The sequence below is a fragment of the Meriones unguiculatus genome, chromosome 4 (assembly GCF_030254825.1).
Source record: "Meriones unguiculatus strain TT.TT164.6M chromosome 4, Bangor_MerUng_6.1, whole genome shotgun sequence".
Lineage (NCBI taxonomy): Eukaryota > Metazoa > Chordata > Mammalia > Rodentia > Muridae > Meriones > Meriones unguiculatus.
In genome coordinates, this window is record NC_083352.1 from 17,312,873 (window position 1) to 17,337,932 (window position 25,060).

At 45.9% G+C, this 25,060-nt stretch overlaps 1 protein-coding gene and 1 pseudogene across 3 annotated transcripts in view; both read right to left on the bottom strand.

The window, feature by feature from the left end:
• Tacc1 (transforming acidic coiled-coil containing protein 1) overlaps positions 1 to 25,060 on the bottom strand; it is a 94,805-nt gene that overhangs the window by 64,512 nt on the left and 5,233 nt on the right. The window lies entirely within an intron of this gene.
• On the bottom strand, positions 14,172 to 24,874 carry LOC132653595 (large ribosomal subunit protein uL24-like; annotated as a pseudogene).

Consider the following 25,060-nt stretch of genomic DNA (forward strand, 5'->3'; position numbering starts at 1 on the left):
CCCTCTTGGACCATAAAATTCCAAAGGCCAGAGACCAGGCCTTTATGAGAGACTTTTTGCTTCTCCAAAGACTTCGAACAAAAGCACACACTCACAGATTACACACAGATTACAGCTGGGCATAGTGGTACCTTTAATCCCCGTACTCCGGGAGGCGGAGGCAGGCAGATCTCTGTGAGTTCCAGGCCAGCCTGGTCTACAAAGTGAGTCCAGGACAGCCAAGGCTACACAGAGAAACCCTATTTCAAGGAAGGAAGGAAGGAAGGAAGGAAGGAAGGAAGGGAAAGAAAGAGAGAGAAAGAAAGAAAGAAAGAAAGAAAGAAAGAAAGAAAGAAAGAAAGAAAGAAAGAGAAAGAAAAGAAAAAAGTTGGCTTAGCTCCTGGGAACGCTACCTCTTGAAAAATCAAAGAATAGAACCAGCTCCAGGGGTAGCCTAGAGTGGTAAACCCTGACTCAGTGCAGTAGCAGCAAACACCCATCTTGCACAAGTCTTGGGCTTAGAGTAAACAGCAACAAAGCATCTCGATCCATAACCCTGGCTGCCTGTGTGTTTATGGAAGAGAGTAAGGTCTGATGCATCCATTTCCCTGTAATTCTGGGAAAGGCAGACCGTGACCTTGCTGCCGTCCTCCACATCCCTGAGCGGAATGTCTGCAAATACACAGCCAAGTAGCCAACCGAAACCAATTTGTTTTGGAAATGATCTTAAGCTGAGAAAGGGCCTTTATTCTTTTCCACTGCTGCTTGCCTTTCCCAAAGGCTGTGGACCAGGGTAACACGAAAGTCTAAAATATAACTCCCTGGGACTGTAGCTGTAGCTCTGTGGTATAGCAGGTACTTAGCATGAGGGGACTCGGGGCTCAGTTCTCACTAACACAAACAAATAACTGCTTTGAAGCATTCCCCAGTCGGTGGCCAGGCCAAGCACGTATTTTACAGTGAATCAACGCCACAGATGGGTCTATAAAATGGGCCCCTTTGGTAAAAGTTAAATAAATGAAGTAGGAGCTGAAGAGATGGCCCAGTGGTTGAAAGCACTAATAGCTGTTGAATAGGATGCAGGTTCAGTTCCCACCATCTACAACTCTAGTTCTAGGGCATTTGACACTCCCTTCTGACCTACAGGGGCACCAAGCATGCACTCGTGGTATACATACATCAGTGCAGGCAAAGCACGGATACACGTAAATAAAGAAATCTTAAAACAAACTGAGCAAACAGGTTCTTTCTGCCTAAGACTCTGCTGGCCCTAATTCCTTTAGGCTTCACTAGGCACCCCCACTCCCCCCCCACGCATGCCTCAGCCTTGAGCCTTCAGTCTTTGTTTCTAATCTAGCTTTATCAGTAATCCTGCAGGTTCAGTTTAGTGAGCACCCCCGCCCTTATTCTCTCACACCAGCCTGCCTTCAGCAAGAATCTTGTCAAGTAGGTTTAGCCGGAATCATCCCTCTTAGCAATTTTTCATTCACAGACAGCATCCCCCCACCCCATGCAGACACCAGCCTACAAATACCTGTCCTTGTAGTCAGAGTTAAACCAGGTCTCTCTCCACGTTTACAAAATCCTAATAGTCATATTCTCTCTCTCTCTCTCTCTCTCTCTCTCTCTCTCTTTCTCTGGTTTTTTCAGATGGAGTCTCTCTGTGCAATAGCCCTGGCTATCCGTGAACTCACTTTGTAAACCAGGCTGGCCTCAAACTTAAAGAGATCCTCCTGAGAATGTCTGTGAGGACAGGGTGGGAGAGGAGGGGCAGGAAAGGCGAACCTCACTGTGATCAATTCCACCACATCCATAGGCCTGTGCAGAACTTGCTCCTGGAGTAAGGAGAGTGGACTCCAGCTTATCAAAGAGCACGGCTGGGCGTCCAGCAGGCCCTCTGGCCTGTCTTCCAGGCAGCACCCAAATCTTGGATTTCATAAGAAATCTTTCAATATCCTGACTGTTCTCCCTCACGTAAACTGTTAAAATCTGGTTTAGTTGAAGGACCAACCTAAGCCATACGTGCAGGTTCTTGGCCCGTGGAACCTGAACCTGCAAAGAGGGGTCGTGACGCCATTTAGAAAGGTCATTCTGGCAGCAGCCTGGAGGCTTGCGATAAAGTAGTCACGACTGGGAAGACCCAAGAAACTATATTCTCTGCCCCGGAGCTGCCTAGCAAAGATAATAGCTTCTCTCACAGAAGCAAGATTCAAATCAGTAGTCACTCAGTTCCTTCACTCCACTTGTTCAGGAAGTTATCAGAGTGTAAATAACTCTGGCCTGATGGAAGGAACAGAAATTCCAGGCTGCTTTAAAAACAACAAAAAACAAAATCTATTTGTGGCCACACCTGGACAAGAGAAGGCATTTGCATGAGATGAGGGAAAGGAGAAAGGGCCCGAGGAGGGCAGCACTCAGGAATTCCAAGCAGCTGCCTGTTCTCCACCTTTCTTTTTTGAGACAGGGTCTCACTATGTAACCCTGACTGGCCTGGAACTGGCTAAGTAGACCAGGCTGGGCTCAGACTGACAGAGCTCCTCCTGACAGGAGCTAGAAAGATGGCTCGGGGGTAAAGTGCCTGCTGCAGGAGCATGGACACCTCAGCTCAGATCCCCAACACCCACAAATAAAAAGCTCGACATGGCAGTGCAGGCCTGGAACCCCAGTACTTGGGGCTACTGATAGGTGGATCCCCAGAGCTCACTGAGCAGCCAGTCCAGCCCACTCAAATCAAGGAGATCCAATGCGGTTAGAGACAGGTCTCAAAAAGGAAAGAGTGATGGAGGAAGACATTTGATCTGGGCCTGTGCCTACCACACAAATAGGCAAGCATGTGCAGGTGGATCTACACATAACTGCACACATGTGCAGGTGGATCTACACACAACTGCACATATGTGCACAGGAACATATACCAGAGAAAGAGAGATTATGATACTTGTGGCTATTGCTGTGATCAAACAATGACCAAAACAACATGCATGCGGAGTAAAGGTTTTGTTTGGCTTACACTTTAACATCACTGTTCATCATTGAAGGAAGTCAGGGCAGGAACTCAAACAGGGCAGGAACCTACAGGCAGGAGCTGACAGAGAGACCATGGAGGGTCTATGCTTACTGGCTTGTACCTCTTGGTTTGATCAGCCTGCTTTTATTTTTTAATTTATTTTTTATTTTTATTTTGAGACAGGGTTTCTCTGTGTAGCCCTGACTGCCCTGTACTCACTTTGTAGACCAGGCTGGCCTCGAACTCACAAAGATCCACCTGCCTCTGCCTCCCTGAGTGCTGGCATTACAGGTGTGTGCCACTGCACCTGGCTAGCCTGCTTTCTTATAAAGCCCAGGACCACCCAGGGATGGCACCATCTCTGATACGCCAGGCCCTTCCCCATCTATCACTAATTAAGAAAATGCTCTACAGGCTGGCCTACAGCCAGATCTTATGAAGGCATTTTCTGAATTGAGGTTCCCTCTTCTCTGATGACTGTAGCTTGTATCAAGTTGACATAAAATTAGCCAGTACATTTATGCAAAGAGAGAGAGAGAGAGAGAGAAAGAGAGAGAGAGAGATCTTTATTCTTTAAATTGGCAGAAAGCTCAGGAAAGGAGCCTGCAAGATGTAAGAATTTATTATATGATAAAGACATTACAACATAGAAAAGAATGGCTGCTTAATAGATGCGTGGAGAATGTTGGTTAGCAACGGAAAAAATCAGCATAAACTCATACCTCAGAGTATATATCAAAAAAAATTCCAGATGGACCCGATGGCTAAATAATAAAAATCAAGCCATGGGGAGAAGGCAATCTAGAAGCAACAGAATCTGTCAGCTCTCTGCAGGAAGGATGTCAGTCCAACTTAGAAGTAATTAATGAAACCACACACAAAGCAAATCCCAGATTTATTGGGCTACATATGAAAACTACGGCTTGTAAATATGTGTCTTCCAATTAAAAGGCAAACAACAGGCTGGGCAAAACAGAGACTAGTTGTTGTTACCTTAAAACTCTTAAAAACCTGTGAGCTCACACAAATCTCAACAGGGAACCTAATGGTTACAACAAACTGAACCATTGTAAAACCTTCTGTGGGTCACACAACTGCCAAGCACTTGACCTGACTGTCAGATTCCATCTCTATCCTCTTAACCCACAGTCTCAGGGGGGGAAGCCTTAATACAGACCTTGTTGGTTAGCTGGCTGGCTGTGTAGTGCCGGAGAGTGAAGCTAACCCAGGGCCTTATGACTGGGGAACTTTCCTGTTCTGTAGTGAAGACACATGTGTACTCCATATTGGAAAAAGGAATCAGAATGTGTATACCATCACTCACTGTGTACACACTGTTCTGAGTTACACCCTCAGCACAAACTGACTTGACCAAGCAAACACCCACTGAGAAGGGGCAAAGGATGATGAGCAGGAGACAGCAATGGGACAAAAAGTCACTGAGAACTGTACCAGAATATCCAGCCTGAGCTCCTGAATGATTGACTGTCTTTGTCTCCGCCCACTGCTTGTATAATCAGAGGCCTGGAGATGAGGAAGACACATCTTTAGAATGTCAAAATCTGTCTTCTCAGACAAGGGCTCACTGAATAAAGCACAGCTTTTAAAAACTAATTCTCAGGGCTGGAGAGATGGCTCAGGGGTTAAGAGCACCATCTGCTCTTTCAAAGGACCTGGGTTCAATTCCCAGCACCCACATGGCAATTCACAACTCTCTGTAACACCAATTCCAAGGGATCTGACACCTTCACATGAAAGCACATAAAATTTAAAACTTAAATTAATTTAAAACAAACAAACAAACAAACAAAACTATGGGGCTGGAGAGATGGCTCAGTGGTTAAGAGCACTGTCTGTTCTTCCAAAGGTCCTGAGTTCAATTCCCAGCAACCACAACCATCTATACTGGAATCCGATGCCCTCTTCTGGCATGCAGGTGTACGTGCAGATAGAGTATTCATGCATAAAATAAATAATTAAACAAATAAGCAAACAATTCTGATTCAGGCCTGTGGTGGTTCACGCCTATAATCCTAGCACTCAGAGAGGCAGAAGCAGGCTGATCACTGTGAGTTCAAGGGCAGCCTGGCCTACAAAGGGAGTCCAGGACAACCAAGGCTACACAGAGAAACCCTGTCTCAGGAAAATAAACAAACAATTCTGGGGCTGGAGATGACTCAGTGATTAAGGACATTTGTTGCTCTTACAGAGGCTCTGTAACTCTGTAACTCCAGTTGCTAGGGGATCTGGGACATACTTCTAGCCTTCACAAGACACCAGGCATGCGCGCACACATACACAGAGAGAGAGAGAGAGAGAGAGAGAGAGAACATACATATATGCTAGTATATGCAAGGAAACCATTCATACATATAAAATAAAATGAATCATTAAAAAATCAATTCCCACCTCTGCTCACCGGCATCTCTGCAAGAGAAAGGGAGCAATGAGCTGGGGTGTTCCAGGTGTACTTAAGCATTATTACCGCTTTTGTAAAAGAAGAGAAGGTAAGGAACAGAGAGACAAGTTAAACTGGCTGAATATTCGACCTCCAGAGTGGAGACTGCAAAAGAGCCTACATTTAAATACATATTTGCATCCGTCTGTCTCCTCCTCTCCACATATGCAGCCAAGCTTCAGTCCAGTATGTTAGGCCAATTAAACTCTAAATTTCAATCGAGCCTGGTGGTTCCTATCTGTAATCCCGGCACTTGGAAGGCTGAGGTAGGAGGAGTCGCATGAACTTGAGGTCAGCCTGGATTCCATAATGAATTCCAAGACAGCCTGGGCTACAGTGGAAAACCTGGTAAATAAATAAACATGAAAAGGTTTCATTTTCCAATTTGGAAGAAGAAGGTGCATCTCAGTAGTAGAGCACATGCCTACCATACTTGAGGTTTAGCACTGAAAACAGAGACAGCCTGGTTGGCACACAGAGGCTGGGAAGGCAGGAATGGGCATTGCAGAGCTCACCGGCCACTGTGCCCTCACTTCTCTGGTGCCCTGTGGGGCCAACAGGGGAAACAGCCCAGGATGGTCCGATGTGATCAACTGCCTGGTGACCAAACTGTGAATGAACCCTCACTCGAAGGAGGTGTTTGCCTCGTGAACCAAGGTGCCATGCAAAAGATCCCCCACACACACCCCGGCACTTCACAGACAAAAACTCAGGTCAGGGTGTAAGGGATGAGCTTCGTGCGGGGGGTGCAGATGGGTCCATCTTTACATGGTCTCAATGGGCGATTTCTCTTTCAGCGTACTTCTCCATGGCTAGCTTCCACGAGCCATATCTCATTAGAGGCCAGCCTGGACTTTATAGCAAGCACGGCTGTGAACAGAAATAAAGAAAAAATAAGGAAGCTTCCATGAGCACTGTGCCGGGCCCCCACTAGGGACTTAGAAAGGGGCCCGTGACAGCGAGGGGCCTGAAGTTTGAGATGGTTTTAGCTTCCCGGTAAATTCAGCTTGTCTTGTAAAAGAGGAGATACTTGTGGCTCGTGCTTGGGCCAGCTGGCTTCAACTCAGTAAGGGAAAATATTGATTTATTGAGGGAGGAGGGGGTGGTCACGCTGACCTCCTCCATCTTTTCAGAGGAAATGAAAAAATGTTAGCTGCTGGAAACTCGATAAAACTGTCAAAGAGATATCTCCTCCACAGATTTCGAAACACAAAGCCCGGCTCCTTCCTTCTGTACCAACTGTAAACATGCACATATAATTTCAATCATCAACGCAAAAGGAAAGAACGCGAGTGTTCCTTCGGCGTGGGTGCCTTGTGCATACAATTCCAGAAAGCCACCAAGTCTTGGCCCCCACATCAGTAATAACCACTCTACAGCTAGCACAGATTTCCGAAGCATCCGAGTGTGGCCTGTGACTCAGCTCTGACTAGTGGGATGAAGCCTTTGTGCCGGTTAGGCTTTTGAAACGTGATACAATTGAGAGTCATCTAGGAAGAAAGAAGTCAAATAAGACTTGTCTCCATCAGATCAGATCGGCCTGCAGACAAGTCTTTGGGGCGTTTTCTTGATTGATGGCTAATGTGGAAAGGCCCAGCCCACCGTGGCAGGTGGTCCTGGGTTATACAGAAAAGCAAATTGAGCGAGCCATAGGGGGGCAAGCCAGCAGGCAGCATTTCCCCACATGGTTCCTGCTCTAGCCCTGCCTCCAAGTTCCTGCCTTGGTTTCCAGAAATGATGGACTGCGACCTTAACCCATTTGATTTATTTAAAACTTTTCCCCTCCAAGTTAGTTTTGGTGAGCCTTTTATCACAGTAACAGAACCTAACGCACACAGCCTTAAAAAAAAAAAATCTCTGCTGGGCGTGGTAGCACACACATTTAATCCTAGCACCCGGGTGGCACAGGCAAGCAGATTTTTGAGTTTGAGGCCAGATGGTCTACAGAGTGAGTTCCATGGCTATACAGAGAAACCCTGTTTTGAAGAAGAGAGAGACTAAAAGAGAAAGAGAGAGAGAGAATCTCCTTGGGGGAGGGGTTCCAGACAGTGTTTTTTCATGTAGCCCTGGCTGTCCTGGAACTCACTATGTAGACCAGGCTAGCCTCAAACTCATAGAGATCTGCCTGTCTCTACCTCCCAAGTGCTGGGATTAAAGGCCTGCACCAGCCTGTACCACCACCTCCTGGCTCTGGCCACTCTGCAGGTGGTGAAGGACCTCTCTTCGTATGAGTAAGGATCCCGCTTAGGGGAGAAAGAATGAAACTAACAAGACAGGTGGGGAATGCAGCCAGGCCAACTCCCAGAAGCAGAACAGCCCAGTCCTTGGCGACTGTTCCATGAGAGGCATCTCCGGATTCCGGCAGCACATCCCCCCAGCACCGCCCTCCAACGGTACAGCGCTCTCTGAAGCACACCAGTGTCTAAGTTCCCATATCAAGTCCTCAGTCATGAGACAGATCTTCCACCTGATCATCCCCCCAAACAAGATTGAGATGGCCCTATGCCTCTCCTGCATAAAAGAGAATTCCTGGAAGAACGCCATGTCTTCTGAGACGGCCTTACTGATTAGAAAAGGGCTGTTTCAGCAAAGACTGATGGACTAATTAGAACTTTACCATGGAGAGGCTGGGAATGTTGCAGGTCCAGGGGCTGATTGCCTTATCTTGGGCTAAATTCCTTGCCCACCTCTCTCTCAGAACTAACATCTGTGACAAATAGACAAGAGCCTTTTTGAAATCTATTAACTTAGCAGACCACCAACTTCCACCAGTCAAAAAGCTAAGAATGTCATCAGGTAGCATCATGGGTCTATAGAAAATTTCCCCCTCACCTCGCTGTACCCGCCTTGCTTAGATTTATTACTTTCTTTGTCCTGTAAAATTTCATGGAACTGTTTCCACGTGGGAACATGGAACTTGGGGTAACCTACATCCCTGTCCCCTGGCCATGGTCAACTATATATGATCCAGAACAATCCATATCTTTTATTCTCTCGAGGTGAGAGCTGTCTGTCTGCTGTAAATGATTGGAAGAAGTGCCGCTTTGGATTCCAGGTTCAGATCTGAAGGGTGAAGAGTCAATATTTAGCGTCCATCCAAGGCCAAGACTGACAGACAGAATGGATCTGGATCCTGACTGATCAATATTAATGTCTTTGGGGAGATGCCCTTGAAACAATATGACTTTATAAGCCTAAAAATACTAAATAATAAATATGAGCATATGCTTAACTGTACAGATAAAAGAATAACTAACCCACATTCTATACATTAATTGCTGGTGCTGTCTGGTTTTAACACTGGCTCAAGTTAGTGATGATTTCCAGCATTCAGCCTAGAAAACATTTTGTTCTTTTTTTGTGAATAGTAGAGCATGCCAGGAAGCAAGTGAGCTAACGGCTGTTGGAAGTCCTCACATTTTTTGTTTTGTTTTGTTTTGCAAAATAGTTTCTCTGTGTAGCCCTGGCTGTCCTGGAACTCACTTTGTATACCAGGCTGGCCTGGAACTCGGAGATCTGCCCGCTTCTTCTTCTCTATACTGGGAACGCAATGCACCACCACCACCACCACCACCATTGCCTTCCTGGAAGCATTCTTTTCTACACAAATAATATTCTTTGTTCCAAGAGTTAATGCACTCCCCTGCAACCTCCCACAGTGTGGGAGAGCAAGCCCAGGGCCTTGCACACACTAGCCACATTCCCAGCCCTTGTTTTTTTGGGGGATTGTTTTTTGTTGTGTGTTTTTTTGTTTTGTTTTGTTTTGTTTTGTTTGTTTTGTTTTGTTTTTTTAGTAGGTAGCTCAGGCTAGCCTCAAATTTATGGTCTTCCTGCCACCATCCTCTGGGTGCTGAGATTATGGGCATGCATCACCACATGGGGCTTAAAAGTATTTTAAAATAATGTAATCTTGTCAAAAAATATACACATGTACATCCATTTGTTTGTTCTACAAATTTTAAGAAATTTGTAACAGAACTCTGTCAGCCTATGCTACATACTGTTGACTGCAACAGACCCCGATTCTATAGGTGAACAGCCACAAATGAAACTTACGAGATGCTGTCTACGAAATACAACAAATCAAAAGGTAACAGCATTTCCTACACAGAACAATTTGCCACAAGATGACAAGTGGCAAAGGGGAGTTCCCTGCTCTCATCCAAGCTCAGCAGAGGCAAATTCCAGAGAGGGAGGAGTGAAGCGCTTAGTGTGGTCAAGGGGAGACGGCACAAGTCATGGCCCAACCAAGCGTGACTATCCTTCTCATCACTATTCCGTGTGATGAAGGTTTGGTGGCACTATTGAGGGTGACAGAACCCTGAGGTGAGCCTGGGAGGAAGAAATTGGGATATTAGGGGATGCCATGGAGGGGGCAATGGGGCCTGGGTCCCCTCTAGTTTCTCTTGCTTCCCAGTTGTCCTGAGGTGAACAGGCCAGCTTCGTGACCATGTATTCTGCCACAATGCCATAATGGGGCTAGCATGGACCACAGCTTCTGAAACCATGAGCCAAATAACCAACCATCCTCTCCTCTTTAATGTCTTACTCCAACACATCAAGAATAAGACCGCTACCACAATTTAAAGCCAATTTTGAAGCAAGCTTTAGTCAAATCCTGGCCAGGTAGACAGGCTCTGGCTAGGCCCATACCTGGGTTCTCAGAAAATGGCTGCAAGCCACATTTTGCAGGGGCTTGAAAAAGGCAAACCCCACATTTCCCCTCATTTCCCATCAAGTCCAACCAGGGGCAAGCAAACGTCCTGACGTCTTTCCTGCCCAGGTACTTCTCACCCACATGCTATAAAGCATGTTCGGTACAGATGGGTCAAACAAACATAGGACAAACAGGAACTTATTCTTTAACTGTTTTAACTGCAAACGGAACTCTCAGCCTACAAGGTATATTTTTCCTACTTTGGTCTCATAAAAGTTATTTATCTGACTGAGGCAGGAGGATTGTGTCACAAATTCAAGAGCAGTTTAGGCTACACAGTGAGCTGCAGGCCAGCCTGGGCTACAAAAATGAAACCCTGTGTCAGAAAACAAGACAAAACAAAAATGTTTGTTTTTTGTTTTTTTGTTTGTTTGTTTGTTTTGTTTTGTTTTTTTCTGAGGTGTTTTGGCTGACTAGCGCATCATCGTCTTCCCAAAAGTAAAAAATGTCAAACCTAGGGACTTGCAAAGTAAGAAAGGAAAGGACAGGCGCACCTTGCAGTGGATAAATAAAGCTTAAAAACGAAGAAAAAAAGAAAGAGCTTACAAGTCCTCAGATACACAAGCATGTGTTTACGTGGCAGGAGAGATGAGACGTGCATATGTGCGCGTGTGCAAACTTTTACAGAGACGGGGTCTAAATACACACATTGTCTCCAGCAAGACAGTGACTGTCATCTACATCTTGTTTTCATAGTGTTCTGCTCCCCGTGTGTCTCTGCACAGCCAAGTGTTTTCCCTTCTGCTGTGTAGCATCCCAACTCGCTACTATGGGGACCAAGATGTGCTAATGGATTCTCTGCTATGAACAGAAACCCTAGAACAAACTTATGCAAATACATCTTTTTACATATACACTTTTTTTTTTTACATATATATGATTTCTTAGCACAATCTGCTAGAAATAGAGTGTCAGGTCACACGCATTTTACATTTGATACAGGAAGTCACCTGCCCTTGAGAAAGGTCATACTGGAACAAAGACCAAGAGGCAGGTTTTATTGAAGAGTACTGACCCTTCATTTGGGCCTACAGATGGGTAGGCAGGGGTATTTAAAGGCAGGACAAGGCTTGGCTTCTCTGCTTCGTTTTGTATCTGTCTTCTTCACTACCTTAAACTTCATGGGTCACATACCTGCTCAGCTCTGCACGTAGGTACGCTGACTCTTTAAGCAGTATCTGCCTAAAAACTGGTAATACAAGGTTGAGTAACACTAAACTTACCTGTCCTACCTCGTCTTCCTTCAAAGAGTAAAGAACAGCTAACACATTTGAGGCTGTCAACTGCCAGCTCTTATGTCTTGTTCTAGGCCTGTGAAACGGTGTATGGATGTCACCAGTCATTGCTGTAACTCTCCATGAACAGCGAAGCCTTGCAGGCAGATCACCCCATGATGAGACTACCCCCAAAGCCAGAAGGGAGCAATTATTCCAGGGTGGGAACAACGGAGGCTGCTTGCATAACTGGCAGCAATCATCTCACTGTAGGACCCAGGTTGCCCCCTTCTCTAGAACCAACTAGCAGAACAAGATACCACTCAGCTAGATCACTGTTTGATCAAGACTGTTTAAGTGTGTACACCCATCCCTGCCCCAGCATCTCCTCTTGCACCTGAAGCTTATACTCCACCCCAAGGCAGGGCTAAGATGCCAAATCCAGCCCTCCCCCAAGTCTTGCTAACACAGCCTCTTGCAGTTTGAATAAGAACTGCCTCCACAGGCTCTTATGTTTGAACACTTGGTCCCTGGCTGGTGGAACTGTTTGGGAAGGATTAGGAGGCGTGGCCTTGTTGAAGAAGATTTCAAAAGACTCAAGACAGTTCCAGTGTTCCTCTCTGCTCCCTACTTGTGATCAAGATGTGTACTCTCAGCTACTGCTCCAGCACCAGGCCTGCCTGCTTGGGGCTACACTTCCTGCCATGATGGCCATGAACTCACCCTCTGAAACTGTAAGCCCCCGTGGTGGTTTCAGTAAAAAAGAGCCCCCATAGGTTCATATATTTGAATGCTTAGTCATCAGGGAATGGCACTACTTGAGAAGGATTAGGAGGTGTGGCCTTGTTGGAGGAAGTGTGTCATGTCACAGGGGTGGGACTTTGAGGTATGAAAAGTCCAAGCCAGGCCCACTATGACTCTCTGTCCTCCTGCTGCCTGCAGATCCAGATGTAGAACTCTCAGCACCATGATGACAATGGACTAAACATCTGGAACTGTAAGCAAGCTCCAACTAAATGCTTTCTTTTATAAGAGTTGTCATGGTCACAGTATCTCTGTACAGCCACTAACTGTCTTATCATAGCAATAGAAAAGTAACTAAAACACAGCCACAGTGATTAAATTCCTCTCCTGTCTTTCAGCATTACTTTTTGCATTCCAAGACAAATGGTTAGATCCAACTACTGGGATTCTCTGAAGAGAGGTGCTGTATGGCCCCAAGGACTCCAGTAACAAACTAATTCACATTTTTAGATGACAGTATATGAGATGGTCTTTTCCTCAGACCTTGGCCAATACTGAGCTCCTTAATCTTTTAAATCTTTGCTAATGTGTAGAGATGACTTGCCCTTTTCGATGCTCTTATTTGAATACAATTATTTATCAAGCTGAGTGTTTCAGTGTATTTATTGAACCAGCCTGTCTTTCTTCTTTCTGTTTTCCTTTGCTACCCTCTTCCACTTGTCTACTTTCTCCTCATTTTGAAGATGGAGGTAACTCCTTTGCCTTAAATCTATAATACTAGGTTGTGATCACTCGATCACCAGCCCCCAGGACATGAGAAACCCATGTTGCTCTAGAATGGGAAGGCTGGGGTGGCCTTACCATGTGCGCTATGACAGGCCTTCAAGAGTGATGTCCACTTATTCAGGACCATCTTGCTTTTGGTTTTCTCAGTTTGTTATCCTCTCTCTCTCTTCTTTTTGTTTATAGTTTGTTTACAGTGGTGATGACTCATGCCTTTAATCCCAGCAGTGAGGGGGCAGAGGTAGGCGGACTGCTGTGAGTTCAAGGCTGGCCTGGTCTACAGAACAGCTGAAGCTACACAGAGAAACCCTATTTTGGGAAACAAACAATAAAAGAAATGCTCTCATTTGAGAATGAGTACCCCATATTTTCCCTAGGTAACCGCAAAGTTACCTCTTTTTAATTTTTTAAAAATAATTTTTTTAGCATAGAAAGAAATAGCTCTTCTTCTGGCATTTTCATACATGATATCATTAGATTTCATGCGAATTTACACCCCAAGTATTCTCCTTGGATTCCTCTTCCTGTACCAAAAAGTCTTCTCTTCTGCCTTCATGACACATGCATTTCACTACCTCCCTTATTCCCCCTTCCCTCCCTTTTGGATAGACAGATATCTCCCATCCATGGTTCCCTTTCCACTCTCTATTCCTTCTTGTTCTGAGACGGTGTCTCATTATGTAGCCCTGTAGCCCCGGCTGGCCTGGAACTTGCTGCGATCCTCCTGCCTTTGTCTCTTGAGTGCCAGGATTATAGGAACACACCTCTAAACCCAGCTTCCCATTTTTACTTTCATATGTAGACATACACACACCAGAGACGATGACACTTGTTGGAATGTAGCTTATTTCACCTAACACAATTCACTTTCCTGCAGTTGTCCTTTATTTGCGGCTGAATCAAGTTCTGCTGTGTACAGGTAGACAGTGCAAATTTTCATGCGTCGTTCTGTGGATGGATAGGCTGGCTCCATTTCTTAGCTACTGTGAATAGTACCACAACAAATACAGGTGTGCAAGCATCTTCGCAGAACGATGCTCTAGACTCCTTCAAGTACATACCCAGCAGCCACTTATACGGTGGTTCTATTTCTTTTATCCCAAGGACTGACTGACTTCCATAGTGGCTGCAGATACTACCTCACAGCAATGACGACACTGTTTTCTTGATGATCGCTGTCCCGATTGCAATGAGATAAAATCTCAATGTAGTTTAAGTTGAAAGCTAAGGATGTGAAACAGTTTTTCCAGTATTTATAAGCCATTTGAATTTCTTTTTTCTTTTTTTTTTTTTTTGAGAAAGGTTTTTTGGGGTAGCCCTGGCTGGCCTAGACTCACAGAAATCCGCCTGCCTCTGCCTCCCTCCCTGAGTGTTGGGATTACAGTGAGTACCGCCATGCCTGGCTCTATTTCTTCTTTTTCTTTCAATTCACTGGCTATTTACTGATTAGAGGACTTGGGGGTTGTATTTAATTTGGGGGGTTCTTCGTAGATTTTATATATTGATATCCTATCTGACTTACGCTAGGCGTAGCAGAGATTTTTCTCCCATTTTGTAATCTGTTCAATGGTTCCTTTGCTGTGTACAAGCCTTACATTCATGTATCCATTTGTCAATCCTTGGGATCATTTCCAGTAAGCCTGGAGTCTCCTCTTCACGAAGTCCTTGCTCAGGCCTCTGTCCTGAGGCATTTTGGCTATGTCTTCCTCTAGTAGGGCTCATATTAGCCTTTCACATATGCAAAGGCTTTTGACACATTTTGAATCTAACTGTTGTTTGGGACGAGGGATATGGATCTACTCTCATTCTTTTACATGTGGTTGTCATTTTTCCCAGCACCATTTGCGCAGCTGTGCTCTCTCAACAAGACACTTGTCTCCAGCATCCAAACTAGAGACAAAAAGCTTTTATCACACCAAGTTCAATACTCTGTGTGTGTTTGACCTGATTGTTTATAGACTAATCATGACTGCCTGCTTCCTCTCATTCATAGTGTTCTATCTCCTCAGTAAAACTCTCAAGTCCATGGCATCACAGACCCTGGAGCCCCACCAGACAGACAGATTACAGCTACGAGGGGCATCTTTGATTTTTGTCTTTACGACACTGTTTCCTCCACTCACAATCCACAATCCACCCTTATCTCTTTGTTCCCTTGTCCCAAAAAATATTTGACCAGCAAACATGCAGGGCCCAAATCTACCCAACTTCTGCATTTGACAGCCTTTCCACATTTCAACTCTGTTTAGTAGAACCTGTTTAGGTCAAATCCATGGCCGTGGGCAGGATTCCAGAACAGAGTCAGTATCCCCCCATGTGGGAGATGTGCTAAGAACCGCCCACTGGAGAAATGGGCCCACTGAGGAGGCAGGGCACCCTGCGAGATCCCAGGGAACAAGTCTTTGGGGCTTTACATTTCCAAAGCTGACCCTACACTGAATTAGCCAGCAAAGTGGGCGTGTCCTTGGCTCTGAACTTATTTAGTCCTGTTATTTCAGATGGTGGGTTAAATCTGCATAAGAACCAATGGTGGAGACATTTCACAGGTTGGTGGTGCCAGGAATACATACACATGATGTGAACCATTGCCTCACTCCACAGCTCCCGGTACATCTGTGTGGCCAAATGCTGCCTCAGTGCTTCCCAGAACACACTCCTCCCTACCAATACCAGAAACAAATTTAAAGAATCCCCGTAATTCTTCCCTCTTTGCTGGAGCTTTTTTCTGCTCCCATTAAAATGCTGATTTTTGTCCTCCAAGAAAGATATTCAGAAATCATTTTATCATCTGCACTGATGCCTTAATCAAAGCCAACCACTCTAAATCTCCCCATCAGGTGGCTTTTGGGGTGGACAGGGCCTCCCAGGACAGCTGCTTATTTGTTCGGAAGCTGATGTGGGAAGCAGGCATTCAGGCAGCAGCGGGGTGCAAAAGGCTGATTCATTTCAAGTAACTCAAGGCTCCGAAAGTGGAAGAAACTCAACTATGACCAAAAAAGGAAGCAGCATGATTCAGCTTCCAGAGGGGGTTAGTCTGTGAGGGAGAACAGACTAGCTGAGAGGGAGGGAGGAGGGGGGGAATCCGGTGGCGTCAACAATGCAGCCGGTGAAGGAGAAATCTGAGCAAAATCCATAGCGGCAACAACCTTCAGAAGACGGGGAAGCTACTGCCCTTGGGGAGGGACTTCAAAAAGTCCCCCTCTGGCTGTAAAGTACCTGAGACACCATGGCTTGGATACCGTCATCTAGAATATTCGTACAGAAACAAGATAACCCCCACAGGGCCCTGCAGCCTGACAAGCGAAGGCACAGCTTTCTGATGTCTCTGTATAAAACTGTTACTGCATTTTGGAAGATTTGTGAGAAAGTCAGGGCTGGCAGTACAGAGCCTGTACACGCTTGCGCTGTGTGTGTTTGTGTGTGTGTGCGCACACACACACACACCATAGAATCACAGATACACAATACACCTTAAACTCACTGCAAACAATCCCACACACAGTCTCATATATACCCAGAAACACATACACCTCTCTCCTACAGGCACATTTATACATACCATACTTACACATACATCAATGAATAAACATCCCCACAGAGCCACACAAGCCATTCCCCAAGACCCCAAGTGCACAGGACTCACACACTCACACACTCCTCAAACACACTGGTCCTGCTGTAGGAGCATGGACTCAAAGCGGACAGTTACCCAAGGGCAAGAAAACATTTACTTAAACAAAACAAAACAAAACAAAACAAAACAAAAAGCTGTAAACTAGGCCAAAAGAAAAACATAAGGGTAAACCAAAAATGTATTTCCAGCAAGGTTGGAAGAGCCAGCCAACTGGATGTTATAAACCTGAAAATCAATCTTTCTTTTCTTCTCTCTCTCTCTCTTTCCCTTTCTTTCAGGTGTGGTCTTAGCATGTTGCCCACACCTAGGCTCAAGGAATCCTCCTTCTTAAACCGCAGGGTCCCTTGGACTCGGGGAACACGGCATCCTTCTGGGTGAAGAATTCTCATCCTCCTAGTGGGGAAGCAGCAGTCCCCCACTTCTGTGAATTAAACCTTCATAAGCTGCGCAGGTTCTCTGATCGCAGCGAGCGCCCAAATGCAATTTTTAAGGCAAACTTGCATTTTTATAAATACGAAAATAATAAAGCCTGTAGGTTTCCCCTCAAACAAAGGTGTTTACCCTGCACTTCGGACAGTAGCTGGTTCCCCCTGGTGGCAGCACTGGGGAACAACGCCTTCTCCGGCAAGAGGTAGGAAGGCGGTAGAGAAGGGCTAAGCTCCCACTCGGGGCCACACTGACAGAGCGCAGACGTGCTCTCCCTGTCTCTCCTCCCTGTTACTGCTGTATGTCCCCGAAATTTGGGCACATCTTCTAGTTCCAATCTGGACCTCAGGAGAACACGCCAGCCTCTGTTTTGGGTATCAACTGGTAAATGTGGCGCCTGATAATGAGGATTTGACTTAAGTTTCCTGTGTTACTGCTCCGGGATACCGGACATTTATTAGGTTCTACATTGCTAAGTTTGGATGCTGAATGTTCTCTAAATGGGCTACAAGAAGACATCCCTGGAAGGTATGGGACTCTATTGGGTGGGCTTGGTGGACGGTTGGTGGAAGAGTGCCATTCAAGGGGGATTTGTAAATCTCAGCTTTTTCCTCTTCGGCTCTGCCACACACTGCACCAAGATGCAATGCCTTATCAGCCCAAATCTACGGGCTAGACCCCAAAACTGCGAGGATACGTCTTTTCTCTTTATAAATTGATTGTCTCAAGTTTTGTTTGTTTTGTTTTTGTTAGAGAGACAGAGGCTAACACATACGGTTTTGCGCATAGGTAGAACCTCAACTCGAGGGGGAAAAACTGGTATTTGTTTTGGTGATGGTGTGTCGCTGAGGATCCAACATGAAGCCTGTGTGCCAGAGGTGTGGCCCTTCCTGCCCTGAAATTTGCTATGGAGACCAGGCTGACCTCGAACTGGCATCCACCTGCCTCTGGTTCCCAGGTGCTGGGGTTAAAGGCGTGCACCATCAAAACCGTATTAAATCCGTAAGTTTGAGGCCAGCCTGGTCTACACAGTAAATGCCAGAACAGCCAGAGCTATATAGCCAGACTCGTCTCCAAAATAAAACAAAAAAACAACAAAAACAAAATAAAGCAAAAGAACCTTCCGTGGTCAAGCAAAAAAAAAAAAAAAAAAAAAAAAACAAACAAAAAACCCAATCTTCTTCTTACCCAATCTTATCTCACTTGGTTGTCTCAAACCTCTGTTTAAGAACAGTTTTGATGTAGTCATGGAAACATAACATTTTGCATTTGTTAGAAAAGCAAGACTCACAAATAATTTTTTTCTTTTTTTGCAAAGAAACCCACAATTGTGTAACTGTAATCCGATATGGTATTTATAGAACAGGCTGAACAATGTTTTGTCAAATATTTCCTTTCCTTATATACATTAGCAGTAGGGGGGAGCCATAAACACTCGGCCTCCTAGGAGAGACACAGAACCTCAGCTGGTTAGCGAGCCACCACCACAAACAGTTTGTCTCCGGCTCAGCTAGGTTCTCCACACCTGAATCCCAGCTTCCCATCGACTCTGTGATCCAGTTTGTGAAGTTTTCCAAGCCTCGGTTTCTTTATGCTTAAAATGGAGACAATTTTATTTGCTTCAAAGGTCCATAAAAGCATTACATGCGATAGTACTTCATGATAAATGTTACATGAGATCATGCCTCTGAGTCTCTGACACCCCTTTTACCTCTCACGTATGTCTGTTTTTATGTGGAAATGTCTGTAAAAATATCATCAAAGTATCAGGAAAATTTTATCCCAAGTAAATCTTCAGAGCTATTGTTGTAAATGGCCTTTGCCAGAGTCCGGGCACCCCGACTGGTGCTAGGCACCATCGGGATTTTCAAGGGATGTGCAGTACAAGATGGATGCATGAGTTTTCTCAGAAACAGGACTATCTGCACACAGAAAGTAGACCCAGCCTGGAGGCGGTGGCACACGCCGTTAGCCCAGCACTTGGGAGGCAGACGCAGGCGGATCTCTAAGTTCAGGCCCAGCCTGGTCTACAGAGTGAGTTCCAGTACAGCCATGGCTACACAGAGAAACCCTGTCTCAAAACACAAACAACAACAAAATAGACAAAACTCAATGTTTTGTTTTGTTTTGTTTTGTTTGAACCACTCTGCTATGGTTTGACTGTTACCCAGGAGAGAACATGCTGATATTTAATCTCTGCTGTGAAGTGTTATGTGGTGGGGGTGATGGGCTGTCTGATTGGGTCATGACGATGTCCATGATCTGGGACAATCAGAGCCATTCCTGGATCCATGGACTAAAGAGCCTATTACCAGAGCTGGTTTGGCTCTGTCTCCTGCATGGCCTCCTTGTGCCATGTGATGTCAGCGTTCCCGTACACACCAGGACTCTGGAAAGACAGGACGAGACACAGCTTGATCCCTAACCTCCCACTCTTCAGAACTGTGAGATAAGTAAGTCTTTACCCCCTGCAAAAAAGCCAGGCTCAAAAAACTATGTTACAGCAACAGAAAACAGACTGGGTCGACTCCCAGGCTCAAGCAAGCTAAGGGCAGTTCCTCTGCCTGTAATTGTTCCCATAGCACTTGCGGCAGCTCTAGCCTCAGACTGATCAAGGGGAATGCATACAATCTATAAGCCCAAAACACCTTTAAAACTCAAACTCGAGGCTTCCTTACCAGCAAGACTTCTGAGAAGTCAGTGTCAAATGCAGGACTCCCCGGGTAGAAGTCTCACAATCACCAAGTCTCCGCGTATGAAAGAGCAGAAGACGAACGGAGCGCACGGTCATGTTACTGTGTGCCTTTCCCTGTGGGAACCTGCTAGCACCTGGTGTCCAAACAGTAAAGCCCAGCCTACGAAAAGCCAAGGTGACAAGGCGCGTGAAGAGCAGAGAAGAGCAGAGGGAGTACTGTTGCCGTTTCCCAGTGGAAGCGACATCTTTAAGATGGGTGAGGTTGGGGAGAATGTCCATCTCTTTCAGGTCCCACGCCCTCTCCCATCCTCAAGGTGACCTCGGTTCTCACTCCTAGCCCTCAACGGTACAGAGGAACATTCAGTCCCTATATTTAGAAAGGCTTTCCCAGGTACATGTAAATTTCCCACACGAGTAACAACGTTCGTGGTGCTCAGCCGTAAGAGAGCAGCCAACTGACATCTGCTGACAGAAGAAAAAACACAACGAATGAGCGCTCATCCTCAGTGTGTGAGAAAAGAAAAGAAAAAAAAGCCACCCAGGGGAAAACCAGAAGGAAAGACAGACTACGCTAATGAATTTTACGTGGTATTATTGGCTGGGAATGATGGCTCACACCTGTGGTTACCAGCACATGGTAGACGGATGCAGGAGGACTCCGAGTTCAAAACTAACCTGGACTCTGTAGCAAGTCATGGAGAGAGAGAGAGAGAACAAGAGAGAGAAAGGAGGTCACTCAACACTAAATACACTACTAGAACAACTGATTTGTTTTCCGTTATGTACACAGAAATAATTTCATGGAGCTCAGGCTAGCCAAAAATCTTGATACGTAGCTAAAGATGACTGTTTTAGGGTTTCTACTGCCGTGAAGAGACACCATGACCACAGCAACTCTTGTTAAGGAGACCATTTAACTGGGGCTGGCTTGCAGTTTTGGAGGTATGGTCCATCATCATCATGACGGGAAGCATGGGGCCAAGCAGGCGGACGTGGTGCTGGAGGAGCTGCGAGTTCTACATCCAGATGGGCAGGCAGCAGGAAGAGAGCTGGCTTGAGTGTCCGAGACCTCAAATGCCCCCTGGTGGCACACTTCCTCCAACCAAGCCATGCCTACCTACCTCTCCAAGGTCACACCTCCTAACAGGACCACTCCTTCTAGGCCTATGGGGGCTATTTTTATTCAGAGCGCCACATTCCACTCCCTGAGCCCCACAGGCCTGTAGCCATATGCTTTTAGTCCAACCTCAAAAGTCCCCAGAGCCTGTCACGGTCTCAAACTTGTTTAAAAGGGGAAAGCTCAAAGTCTCTTCTGAAACTTACGCAGTCTCTTAACTGCAATCCCCTGTAAAAGCAAAATGATAAAATCAGATCACATACTTCTTACATAGAACGGCACAGGATACACACGACCATTCCAGGAGGGAGGAAAGGGAGCACAGTGAGGAGACACTGGACCAGAGCAAGACTGAAAACCAGCCCTGCATTTCCGGGTCTGATGTCAAAGTGCTCTTCAGCTCTCCGGCTCCTCAGCTTTGTTAACTACCACACTCTCCCTCTCCGGCTGCCTCCACTCCCGGTTAGCGGCTCTCCTTGGCAAGTATCCCACTGATATGGCATCTCCAACGTCTTGGGGTCTCCGAGGCAATGCAGGCTTCACCTTCACAGCTTCCTTCACACATGGCCTCTCTAAGCACCCCTGCCACACCCCTGGCCTCGGCAGCTCTCCTCCGTCAAGAAGGGAGAATCCATAACCCCTTTCTCCTATCCTTGACTCTAAAGCCAGGACCATGTGGCCGAAGCTGCCAAATAATTCTGCTGCTTGCTGGACCTTAAGTGTGCTTCCCTCATCAGTTACCTCTTCACCGGCTTTTGGTTTCCATGGTTTCCTTCACTGCCTAAGCTTGGCCGTCCTGAAAATCCATTTGTAGACCAGGCTGGCCTTGAATTCAGAAATCTGCCTACCTCTGCCTCTGCAGTGCCGGGCTTAAAGGCATGCGCCAGTACATCCGGTTTTTCTTTAATTCTTTTTTTTTTTTTTTTTTTTTTTACTGAAACAGTCTTTAATGACAGTTGTATGAGAGGCCTCTACTCCTGTGTCTTCTCAATGGTTTCTTCCTTGTGTTTGCCCTTCTCCTTTCCTATTTGTCGAGACTTGGCTTTCCTCTCCAGGATCTTCTTGCGGTCTTTGTCCAGCTTTAGCCTGGTGATGACCACCTTGCTGGGGCGGATGCTCACGTGGACTGTTGTGCCGTTAGCCTCTTCCTGCTGTACTCGCTCAATGTAGATGACGTACTTCTTCCTGTCCACCTGGACCACTTTGCCAATCTGCTGGCCTTTGTAGTGTCCTCAGACGACCTGAACTTCATCGTCTTTTCAAATGGGCATAGAACGAACATTATATTTCTACTCAGCTCTTTGGAAAGAGGGGAAGACATGATCTTCCTCCAGATGTGAGAAGGTGCGTTGAAGTGCCACTTGCGGTTCTCGTCAGAGGTCAAGAAGGGATTGAACTTCATCTTGGCGCCTAGGTATGGATGGCTGCAGATTACCCACAACAGGCGGCTGAACACTCCCTTAATTCTTTTATACGAAATTGGAAGCTTAGCTGGGTGGGATATTGCCTCGAGGTCACCACTGCCTTCATTCCTTTTAATATTAGGCTTTAAAAAATACCTGTTTATCTCCTCAAACACAGGATTTAGCTCCATTCCACTTCCTGGTGCCCCTTTTCTCTTTGAACTGTGTACTTGTGTTTTTCCTTGCTCAGCCTGCTCCTTTTTGTTACAGATCTTCATAAGAGTGAACGCTAATAACTACATGACAGAGTCAATACTAGGCTCCTTTGACATTTCCTGTGCTAATGCAACTAATCTACAACTCTTCACTTTAGCCTCAGGCAGATTTGGGGGACAAGGGTAGAAATCAGCCACACTCTTCACCAAAATATCACAAGAACAATCTCTAGGTAACTGTTGAAAGGACCCTGCTGTTTGAGGTTGCAGCCCTCCCAGTCCTGATCGCCATTCTGAGCAGGTGTTAAGGTGCAGGACTCTCTCTCTCCAGCAGGGCTTCCTGCTCGCTGGAGAGTGTCTCTAGACATAGATGCCCCTAAGGACACTTAATATACATTTGACACAGCTCCCTGCTCTCTCTCCCCTTCCTGCGCCTATAGGATAATGAGGTACTGTGTTCCCACTCATATGATAGGACCCTGCTGTTTAATGCAAATCAAGCGTCCTTGAAGTGCCTAGTCTTAACCAATTATGTACACCTATCTTTGGAGCCCCCACCCACTCCCCTAGGGGTATATAGCCTTTTTTCTCTGGAATTAAAGTTGAACTCTCCCTGAAGTGGTTCCTGGAGTGTTTGATCTCTGTATGGGCTTGTCAGCCTTTCCAGCCTTGTGCCTTGTCTCTTGCAATGTCCTGACTTGGTGGGCTGGTGGGAGACAGCCCCCCAGGCAGGAGGAAAACCACAGGTAACTACTAACTAACATTTTCCTCCTCTGAAACCCCAAATCACCCTCAGGGCCATGTCTTCTACTGTATGGCCCATTAAGCCCCACTTAACCTGTTCAACTGCTTTTGTAATCCAAAGTCCACATTCCTTCAAATAAAAGCATGGTCAGGCCTGTCACAGCAGTACCCCAGTCCCTGGTACCAACTTCTGTCTTAGGGGTTCTAGTGCTGTGAAGAGACACCGTGACCACAGCAACTCCTATAAAGAAAAACATTCCATTGAGGCTGGCTCACAGTTTCACACTTTTAGTCCATTCCTGTCAGTTAGGAAAGCGTCACAGGGTGCAGGCAGACACGGTGCTGGACAAGGATCTGGGAGTTCTGTTTGCATCTGCAGGACGCAGGAAGGAAGGCAGTTTTATTCAAACCACCACAGTGACCTTAGACTCCTCATCCCCCTCCCTCTTTTTCTTTCCTTCTTTATTTTTCTTTTCTGGCGTGTGTGTGTGTGTGCGTGTGTGTGATTTTTTTTTTTTAAGATAGGAACTATCACTATGTAGCTCTAACTATCACTATGTACCTCTGGAACTCACGGAGATCCCCCTGCCTCTGCTTCCCCAGCACTGGGACTAAAGGTGTGTGTGGCTATGCTCAGCTCTTGCCTCCATTTCTCAAGTGCTGGGGGTGTGGTCACCACACTGGACCTGATTAGCTATTTTGGGGGGTGGGGGGAGAAAAGATAGAGTCTTATTTCATATTGGTAATTCTAGAGCCTCAGATAGAATAAACGGTTTGTCATAAAGATGAAGAAGCCATAAGGCAGCTGAGAAGACAGTGACAAGCTACCTTGTCCTATAATAAGGAGCATACAGGCTGGAGGAGGAACTACAAAGGATAACATCACAGGTTGATTTGTGTAAAAAAAAATCATAGCTGCAAGTGGAAGCACAGGCCTCCGATCCCGGCACTCCCTAGGCAGGGGGCCCTCTGTGGGGCTGAGGCTAGCTTGGTCTACATAGCTGCTGGGACTCAGATCTGGAATTAGCTGCTGAGGTGGCTATTTAACATGCCAAATCCCACCTGACCTCCAGGTGGCCCAGCATCCCTCAATTCCTACCTGAACCCTCCAGACCAGGAGCTGGGCTTCCTCTCCCCCTGAGGCTCCTCTGCATGACGATTTCCCTAGCCCCTGTCTTTTGGGACCCAGGAACCTTCCCAAGAGCTGCCCCCAATACTTTTACATAATACAATTTGGCTTGAATTGGCTCATATCATCAGTGAAGAATACCTATCAATAGTGAGTTCTGGGCTAGCCACAGCTACATAGTGAGCCCCTGTCTGATACAGACAGATACATAAAAAGATACAGAGATGGATAGATAGACAGGTAGATGGATGGATGGATAGATAGATAGATAGATAGATAGATAGATAGATAGATAGATAGATAATCATGGCTACTGAATTCATATTGCAATAGTAAAATCTATATACTCTGAATATTAACTTTTCTATAGAGTAAGGGAAAGTATATTTAAGAAATACCTCTCAGCCAGGTGGTGGTGGTGGTGGTGGTGGTGGTGCATGCCTTTAGTCCCAGCACTCGGGAGGCAGAGGCGGCTCTCTGTGAGTTCAAGGCCAACCTGGTCTACAAAGCAAATTCCAGGACAGCCAAGGCTGTTACACAGAGAAACCCTGTCTAAAAAAAAAGGAAGGAAGGAAAACCTCTCCTGAGCTCTAGGACAGCCAGATAATACTTCTGCTCACCGCTTAAGAAGGCTCCAGAAAAGAGCTTACAGACCCACCTAATCACATACATTAACTAAGCACATGGGGTTTTGGATCAGTATTATTAATGGGTATTTTTAAATTTATTTTTTGTTTTTGTTTTGTTTTTGAGATACAAATACTTGCTACATAGACCAAGCTAGCCTCAAATTCA